This window comes from Panthera tigris, chromosome C1, assembly GCF_018350195.1.
Source record: "Panthera tigris isolate Pti1 chromosome C1, P.tigris_Pti1_mat1.1, whole genome shotgun sequence".
In the NCBI taxonomy this organism is placed as follows: Eukaryota; Metazoa; Chordata; class Mammalia; order Carnivora; family Felidae; genus Panthera; species Panthera tigris.
The window spans coordinates 14,330,530-14,339,702 of record NC_056667.1 but is presented as its reverse complement, the minus strand read 5'-3'; the positions used below and the strand labels follow the sequence as shown (position 1 = coordinate 14,339,702).

The 9,173-nt window shown below is 50.5% G+C and overlaps 1 protein-coding gene and 1 long non-coding RNA gene across 12 annotated transcripts in view; both read left to right on the top strand.

Annotated features, from left to right (window-relative positions):
* The first annotated feature begins 608 nt into the window (after positions 1-608).
* Positions 609-2,346, top strand: LOC107179761. Its single transcript, XR_001510475.1, has 3 exons — positions 609-645; positions 929-1,069; positions 2,236-2,346. It is a non-coding gene; the product is annotated as an uncharacterized LOC107179761 (long non-coding RNA).
* Positions 2,347-8,245: 5,899 nt separating this feature from the next.
* TMCO4 (transmembrane and coiled-coil domains 4) overlaps positions 8,246-9,173 on the top strand; it is a 94,491-nt gene continuing 93,563 nt past the window's right edge. For all 11 annotated transcript variants that reach the window (XR_006221543.1, XR_006221544.1, XR_006221541.1 and 8 more), the window contains exon 1: positions 8,246-8,307. The gene's annotated coding sequence lies outside the window, so the exon portion shown is untranslated. The remainder of the gene's footprint in view (positions 8,308-9,173) is intronic.

The window sequence follows — 9,173 nt, the reverse complement described above, 5'->3', positions numbered from 1 at the left end:
TGTTTTCTCCACCAGAGTTGCTAAGCTGGTAGAATGTTTGTCTGGACTTTCTGGTGTCTGTCTTGGCTCCCCTAAGGGACAGGTTTTTCTACTGGTAAAGCCAACCCAGGGGGAAGCTGAGCCCAGCGTTCTCCCTGACAGAGAGAAGTTCCTAATCATTTTATTTGAGTACCTGGGTCGGGCATGCCTGAAACCTGAGTTTCCCCTGGAGTTTTCAATAGTCACACGAGGCAATAAATCCCCTTTCTTTGCTTACACCATTTTGACTGGTTTGTTTCTCTTGTAACCAAAGGAACCCTGACTCATTTGCACGTGCTTGAGTTACGAGGTCACGTGCAGTGAAAGTTAAGGAGCTGATATGGAGCCCTGTGCATGTCAAAGGTAGGAAGCTGGATGCAAGTGACTAATGAAGTTGAAAGTCACAGAGAGGCAGACAAGAGGGAGGCCACGTAGCCTCCGGCTGGCAAAAAGATAAGCCTCACGTCGTGACTTCCCCGATCACCAGTCTTGGTGAGTCCTAGCTCTCTGCCAATCCTATCCAATACCTCCTCATCCCCTCCCCAACATAAAAGCCAGTGCTTGGTGAGGCCTGTGACCTCCGTTGAGTGTTAAATGGAAGACTGTCTGGGGCAGAACACAGCATCGGTGAGTTCCTAGGGCAGACAGGAGGAAGGGGGTTGGGGCAGCCAAGGCAAGCCTCAGGAAGGCTACGGGAACTGACTGGGTCTTGAATCAAGGATTTGATTTGATCAGCCAGAAAAAAATGGGTTGAATGAGAGTATCGCAGGCAGCAGGAAATGGGAGGCGAGCATGGAAGCTGGCTAGTACACAACATAGTCAGGGGCAGAGAGCAGACCTGTCTGAGTTGGGGATTTGTCAGGGGGAGGAAGGAGGCCATGATGGTGGGGGGGGCGTCCCCATATCCCAGGTGGCAGAGGTCCAATACTGGGCATGGAGGGCTTGGTGTGGGAGCACTCAGAGCTCCTAGCAGCCCAGAAAGTCTGAAATGGCAACAAACCCCGGAGAGAAGTCTGTGGCCGCGCGCATGACGAAGAAGTGTCCACTGGAGGTGAGCATGGTGTGGAGGGGGCATACAGCAGACAAGACGTCAGGAGTTCGGGGCTGTTGCTCTGCCCTGGACCCTGAACAAACTCCCTCAGGGCTTCCCTTCTAGACTCTGGCTTTCAAGAGCATCCATTCCTGTGTGAGGGGGATAAAGAACAGTTTCAAATAGCATTCATTCATTCATTCATTCATTCATTCATCCATGCACTCGACCATTCAGAAAGTATTTGTTTAGCACCTGCCAAATACGAGGCATTGGGTTAGGTCCTAGAGAGGTGAGAGTCAGTAAGACTTAAGACCACTGAATTTACACAGGGACAGACACTGAGGGCTGCCTGCTCAACAGCCATTGTCCCTCCTGCCTTGAGAGAAACCTGATTGGGGGGGGGGGTGTAGGGTGCCCAATCAATACTGGCAAGAGCAGTCTCTGCTCCGTGCCCCACCCTTCAGAGAGCCCCACTCTGACCCTCTTCCAGCCATGCCCATCCCAACGGAGAGAGGAATTACAAAACCAAGAAGCTGTGCCCACCTAAGCCCACACTGTGGATACCTAGTACCCCGATATCCCCTGTCCAAACAGCCCCGAGCTCACTTCCAGCCTATAGGACTCAGTCTCTTCCCTGACCCATTCTCCCGAGGGTGCAGTCACCTAGGTTTGAGGAGTGGCCAAGGGCGGTTGTTTGTGGGAGGGGCAGACAGAGCTCAGATGTGGAGGCTGGAGTGTCCACACAGCTGTGTGTGAGACCTCATGTGGTATGGGATGGGGGAGATGGAGGATGGGCAGTGAGCCAGGAGCCACATCCTGGCATGGAACCCCAAGGAGCTGAAGGATTCGAAATCCACGCCTGATCTTCCGCGTGGTTCTGAAGGTGTACCTATCGGGCTGGACATGTTTCATTTATCATTTTGTGTTTTCGCCCGGAGCCCCACAAATGTTAGGGCTGGCTTGTTCCCATCTACAGGGGTCTGAGCCAGTCTCCGTGCCAGACCCTTCCTTTCCCAGAGTCCCTGGCGGCCAGGGATGGTCATGTGACACAGACATGTGATCCCGACGAGGGGGCTTCTGGGAAATCGTTTCCACCCTGACCGTGGGGGAGAATCCCATGAGAAAAGGCCCACGAGGAGAGCTCCCTTTTTCCTCTTTTCTGCTTTTGAACATAACTACTGAAGGATGAGTGCCCCCGAGGGAGCCATCTTTGGACCACAGGACAGAGTGGTCCAACGTGCCAAGGGTGAGAAAAAGTGAGAAGAGTGTAGGCCGTCGCTGACATCACCGAGCTACCGGACCAACTATGGAACCGCCTCCCTCTGGATTTTATGCTCCATAAGTCATCAATGTCATGATGTGGGCCACCGTGCTGGTCAACGTCTGATAGTCATAGCAGTGGCTTACCATCCTTTGGAAACGTACGTTCTAAAGACTAGTGAGAGAAACCGGCGTGGCTGGAAGGCCGCCCATCTGGCTGGTAACCATCATGCCAGCCCATGGGGAGGATTTTCCTACAGGTGAAGTCAACCTGAAGGAAATTAAGAATTTTTTTTTACCATGTCTGCATGCCACTTTTACTATTATTTTTTTAAATAATCCCATTTTTCTGTGCTTAATGTTTCATTTTTGATTTTAAATGTTTAAGATGTTTTTTATTTTATTTAATTAATTACTTTATTTATTTATTTATTTATTTATTTATTTATTTAGAGACCGAGTGCTCGCAGGGGAGAGGCAAAGAGAGAGGGAGATACAGATTCTGAAACAGGCTCCAGGCTCTGAGCTGTCAGCACAAAGCCTGATGCTGGGCTCACCCTCATGAACCGTGAGATCGTGACCTGAGCCGAAGTGGGACGCTCAACTGACTGAGCCACCCAGGTGCCCCTGTGCTTAATGTTTTAAAAAGAAATAGGTCACTGTCATACATTAAAAAAAAATTTCTTTTTGCATTATAGGAAGTAATTCTTAAACACTTAAAAAATGAGGGGCGCCTGGGTGGCTCAGTCGGTTGGGCATCTGACTTCAGCTCGGGTCATGATCTCGTGGCTCATGGGTTCGAGCCCCACGTGGGGCTCTGTGCTGACAGCTCAGAGCCTGGAGCCTGCTTGGATTCTGTGTCTCCCTCTCTCTTTGCCCCTGCCCTGTTCGTGCTTTGTCTCTCTCTCAAAATTAAAATAAACATTAAAAAAATTGCACCTTGGGGCGCCTGAGTGGCTCAGTCAGTTAAGCATCCAACTTCAGCTCAGGTCATGATCTCATGGTTCGTGGGTTCGAGCCCCACATTAGGCTCTTTGCTGACAGCTCAGAGCCTCCAGCCTGCTTTGGATTCTGTGTCTTCGTCTCTCTCTGTCTCTCAAATATAAATAAACATTAAAAAAAGTTTTTAAATGGTACCTCAAAAAAAAAAAAAAGATGCAATGGCATTAAACTATGTTTTCAGTGGAATAAGGATTGAAGGGAACAACTTTTTCATGTATGATCCAAGAGGTTCATGTAAGTTCACGTGCCCGCTAAAGTTACCTCACATACCACTGATGATGTGGGTCTGATCCATTAGAAAATATCAGACCAGGGGCAAGTGCAAAGCATTCTTAGATAAAAAGCAGGCAGAGGACGTCACCCAAGCCTCTGTATAAGAGATAAGACAGAGGATGTGAAATGATCACCTAACACACAGGAACAATGGGGGAAAATACTAACCCAAGCGGCTTTGACCCCAACCTCCTGCTGCTTAGCTTAGCCAATTCCAATTCATTGGACCAATTGAAGGTCCAATTTAACAAAAAGATGTTTAATTCTCTTAATTCTCTGGGTCAAAGATGCCTTGGAAATGCAAACAAGGGATTGCTCATCAATATAACAATATCCATGGTAACCACAGACCATCTGCAGCACCCTCCACTGTGGGCCTCCTCTGACGGTGGGTCCATTTCCTCCCCAGAGGAGCCCTATTTATTTCCGAGTGTTGTTAGGAAAGAAGTGACCATAAACATTCTTCTGGGTCCTTCAGTCTCAAGTTCAGCATAAGGGCATCATAAGCATACTTTACAGGAAGGGATGAGTAACTGTCATCAGTGACATCACCCCCATATTTCAGTTCCATTCAACAAACACCAATGCCAGACCAGTCCCACCTACATCCTGGAAGGACAGACATCTATTGGACATAGTGAAGGAGCCGTCTCCTGCTGAGGGTTCATGATCTGAAAGTCATCTAAATAGTTCTGAACCTGTATTGATATTGAAGCCTCTGAAAAGACAGGATAGCAGAATCAGCCGGGTCTGGGATCGAATCCTGGCTCTGCCATTTTGCAGAGAGTTGACGCTGGCCAAGTTATTTAACCTCTCTGAGCTTCAGTCCCTTCCTCTTCGAAATGGGGCTAATCACGGTACCAACTGCACAGGATCGAATGATATAAAGTAAGTATGGAAAGCATGTAGCATCAGCCACAGGATAGTGTTCCCTAAACAGTATCCATGGTTACAATTTTGGGGAGAATGAAACCCAGTCATTTGGTTGTTCCAAACCTGACTGATCATCAGAATCATCAGGGGGAATTTGTTAAAAATGGAAATTCTCAGACTTCCATACCCTTCTAGACTCAGGAATCTATGCCTCCATTATGTGCTTTCATTGTGCCTAGCCCATAGAGGGCAGTCAACAGAGATAAGCCCCTTCCCCAGCCTGGCTATAGCAATAGCTTCCTAACCAGTTGACTGTGTCCACGATTATCCCCGTGTCCTTGCAAGGAGCCAGTGGGATCCTTTTAAAAGGTGGGATCATGTCATATCACTGCCCCGGACCTTCTACAATTCTCCATCTCATGCAGAATAAAATCCATAGGCAAGGCCCTATATCAGTGGTCTCTGAAGCTAAGCACACATCAGAAATACCTAGTGAGGTTGTGAACAATGCCTATGCCTGACCAGACCCCAGACCGACAGAATCAGAATCTCTGGGGGTCGGGCTCAAGTAGAATTGTCAGATAAAATATAGGATACCCAGTTACATTTCAGATACACAGTGAATTTTTTTTTATTTATGTATCTTGAGAGAGAGAAAGCACCAGCAGGGCAGGGGCAGAGAGAGAAGGAGAGAAAGAGGATCCCAAGCAGGCTCCACACTGTCAGCACAGAGCCTGACCCGGGGTGAGGGCTCACTCCCACAAACCGTGAGATCATGAACTGAGCTGAAATCAAGAGTCGGACGCCTAACCGGCTGAGCCACCCAGGAGCCCCGGAATAATTTTTTAATAGAAGTATGGTTTGGGTAACAGTGGGACATACTCACACTAAAAAGTATTTATTTGTTGTGTACCTGAAATTCATATGTAACTGGGTTGTCCTGTATTTCTATTTGCTCTAATCTGGTGACCCCAGCATCAGCTTTTAACAAAGCTCACGGTGATATATGGCCCTCACTGCCTCCCTACTTTCGTCTGTTCCCCCGCGCCCCTCCCCCCTCCCCCCAGCTCTCTCCTCTGGCCTTTTCCTTGAAAGTGTCAAGCACATTCCCCCTTGAACACCTTTGCAGTTGCTGGCTTCCTCTCACTTCCAATGTCCCCAGCAAGCCTCCCTGACCACTGTGATAGCATCCCCTCCGTCAGTGCCCTTCACCCTGCTTCCCTTTTTCTTGATAACACCGCTCCCTGGCAGATTATCTATTTGTTATTCCCGTCCGTCTCGCCTCTCCCCCGTAAACTAGAATGCAAACGCCATGTCTTTGCTGGAAATCCTTTGGTTCTTTCCCTGGCTGTATCTGCAATGGCTAGAACCTCACCAACTTTCAGTAAATTCTGGTTGAAGTATGTAGTGGGTATGAGAAGGCGTCTCCTTCCAGCACAACCCCCTAAACATTCCTTTGGGAGGAGCTGATAGAGGCCGTCTTAGTAGAAACGATGTTTACCGAGAGTAATGGCTTATTTTTTCTGAGCGTGTCTTGCGTGCTACTGTTCAAAGCACTTTCCCTTTATTTTCTTATCGAATCCTTATCGATAAATAAAATCGATATTTTATTTTATATTTTTTTAAACTGAGTTGAATCCTCAGCAGCTTTTTTTTTTTAAGTTTATTTATTTTTGAGACAGAGAGAAGCAGAGCATGAATGGGGGAGGGACAGAGAGAGAGGGAGACACAGAATCGGAAGCAGGCTCCGGGCTCTGAGCCATCAGCCCAGAGCCCGATGCGGGGCTCGAAATCATGGACCGCGAGATCGTGACCTGACCTGAAGTCGGATGCTTAACCGACTGAGCCACCCAGGTGTCCCTAAAATCAATATTTTAAATAAAATATCGATTAAAAAAATCCTTTATTTTCTTATCGAATCTTACAACAATCCTTGTAGGTTGTGGAGGCCATAATTATCCTCAGTTTACAGATGAGGAAAGTAATTCTTCAGTGCACAACACCAAACCTCAATACTTTCAAAAGCCTATGCCAGAGGGATAAACATCTTTTCTCCACCTTTCCTACCTGTAGCCTTGGTTATGGGTTAGGCCCTGTGTGCTGTTCCGTGGGGGTGGCTGGGGTGAGAATGGTTAAGTGGGCATGGCTGTAACTGGATCCAGTGTCCAGAGTCAAGAGTGTTCAACAAAGGGTCTCTAAGCAAATTAGAGACCGGGCAAAACCCGGTCTTTAATGTGGAGTGGTGCCTGGTCCAGCATCATTCCACACAATCTTGCTGGAAGGGGCCACCAGACGTTGAGCAAAGGGGGGGCTGCCTGAAGGTTTTCTGTTGGCGTCTGCTTCCATATGGTTATTACTATTCCATCTTGCACAAAACCCGCATGATCATGTATAAGCCCCTAAGCCCCTGAAGAGTGCATACCATTGACCCATTTGACCCTCACAAGAGCCCTGTAGGTAGGTAGAGCGGCTCTTCTTAATGATTACTGGCCAGTGGGGCAATGAGGAGCTGGAAGCATAGAGCATTCCACAAGGGGCATGAGTCAACGGCTCTGCCCTGGAAGCTGGTCTCTGACCCTGTCCAGTGCCTTTTCCATTCATGGTATTGGGCTGTCTTCACCAGGAGAAAGAGCTTTGTGGCAATTCTGGCTTTGGCTTTGGCTCCGGCACTCATTAGCTCTACAGCTTCTGCACAGCCTGGACCTGATCCTCAGTTTCCTGTCCTGTAGAATGGGTATGATGAGAATTCACAAGGTTGCCAGAGGAATAAAGAGCAATTCTTGCATTCATTAAATTCTGAACACCTACCAAGTGTCCAGTACAGTCCCCGGGGCTGGGCACACGGCAGAGGACAAGGTAGCCGAGACCCCCTACACTCAGAGTTCTTAAGTTCTAGTGGGGATGACGACAGACAGATTGTCAAATAAATAAACAGGAAAATAAATTAATCCCATACAGTGGTAAGTACTACCATTAAAAGAGAACAGAAGCGGCACCTGGTATGTGATTCTCTGTGCTCAGAACAGTACGTGGCACACAGTAGGTGCTCAGTAAATATTTGTTCAATGACTGAATGTGGCTGGTGGTCAGGGAAGACTCACAGAACTTCCCTGAGTGGAAAGCTAGAAACAGACGCAGGAAAAGGCAGGTCTCTGGGCAGAGCGCCAGGCACAGAAACCCCAAACGGAAAGACCCCGTGACTGGCCCAAACAGCGTTAGACAAACCGAAAGAAGAATCACACAGGCCATCGCTATGTCAATACTCTGTAAATTTCAAAGTGCTGTGTACACATGCAGCAAGGTTGTTTCTGTGGCTGGCTCCTTGATGTCACACGCTTTACTTTTGAAGATGTCCATCCAAGTGCTTTCTGGCCCTCCACTCTGGGACCAAGCCCCAGGCTAGCAGTGTCCGCAAGGTGGAACCTCGAAGGGCCTTCTCTCTGGCCCTGAGGTCCTGCTGTTTCCTGGAAGGCCAACAGACCCACACACCGCGTTTCGCGCTCGGGTTGGCCCGTCACCTCCTGATGCCGGCACCCCTGTCGTAGAGTTGCGACCAAGAGAAAAGGGCTGAGACACTTAGGAGCCTGGATCCCGGCAGGCCGACCCACACACAAGCTCAGGAAGGTCTGCGCAGGCGGCGGCACCACCCGGGCAGGAAGGGCGGGGCCGAGCGGGAGGGGTGGGGCGGGGCCGAGCGTGAAGGGGCGGGGCTGCCGGGAGCTCGTTGCTGCGCCGGCCGCGGAATCGCCCGAGCGGGCGGGGCGGGGCGGGGCGGGGCGGGGCGGGGCCGAGCGGGCGGGGGGAACCGGAGGAGTCCTTGCCTTTGCCGCCGCTGCCGCCGCCGCCAGGTAAGAAGTACGGGTTCAAGTGGGCCGCGGGTGGAGCTCCCCCACCCCAGGGCCACTCCCCGCGGCTGCCCGCACGAGGGTTGCCCCTGCGTGGCCCGGCCGACCCGGCCCCGCGGGCCTTTGCCCCCCCCCCCCCACCCCGCTCTCCGCCCTCGTGGGCGCCAGGCCTCCCGAGGAGTGGCCTCACACTGCTCCCAGCGTTGACTGCAGGTGCCCAGGCTGCCTAGTTGTTGCTTGGTTTCTTTCAGAAGGGAAAGTGCCTCTAGAAATTACGTAGGGCGACAGATGGGGAAACTGAGGCCGGGCAGAGCACTCAGGCCATTCCCTGCCTCCCGGCTCAGGGCTATGAGCCCTTAAAGGTCGCCCAGCTCCTCCCTTGGCAAGTGACGACGCTGCTCTGGTCCTGGGAGAGGAAGGAACTTGCCCAAGGTCACACAGGGTCGCGGGCTTTCCCTTGTCGCAAGTGGCCCCTCCACGAACCGGTGAAGAAGGCCTCCGGGCACCCCTGATGTCCTCTCTCCTTGCCCCTGCGGCTTTCTGAGCTCACAGCACACCTTCAAACTGAGAATTCCAAGGTGGGGCTGGGAATTTCTTCTGGAAAAAAGCCCCCAATTACAGATGGGCCATGTTTCTCACCCTGCCACCTGTTGACAGAGTAGGAAAGAAGGACCAGCGCTACAACTTTTGAGGGGATTTGACAGCTAGATAAACAGGCTGCGAGAGATGACTTCCCCGAGACAGTACCCCTAGGGAGGAGAACATTTTAAAACCTGGGTTACCTGTGCCGGGCACAGAGACAGAGTAGACGTTCACCATGTCCTTTCTCTGGAGCCACAGCTGGGAGTACAGCGGGGCTGGACTCTGGG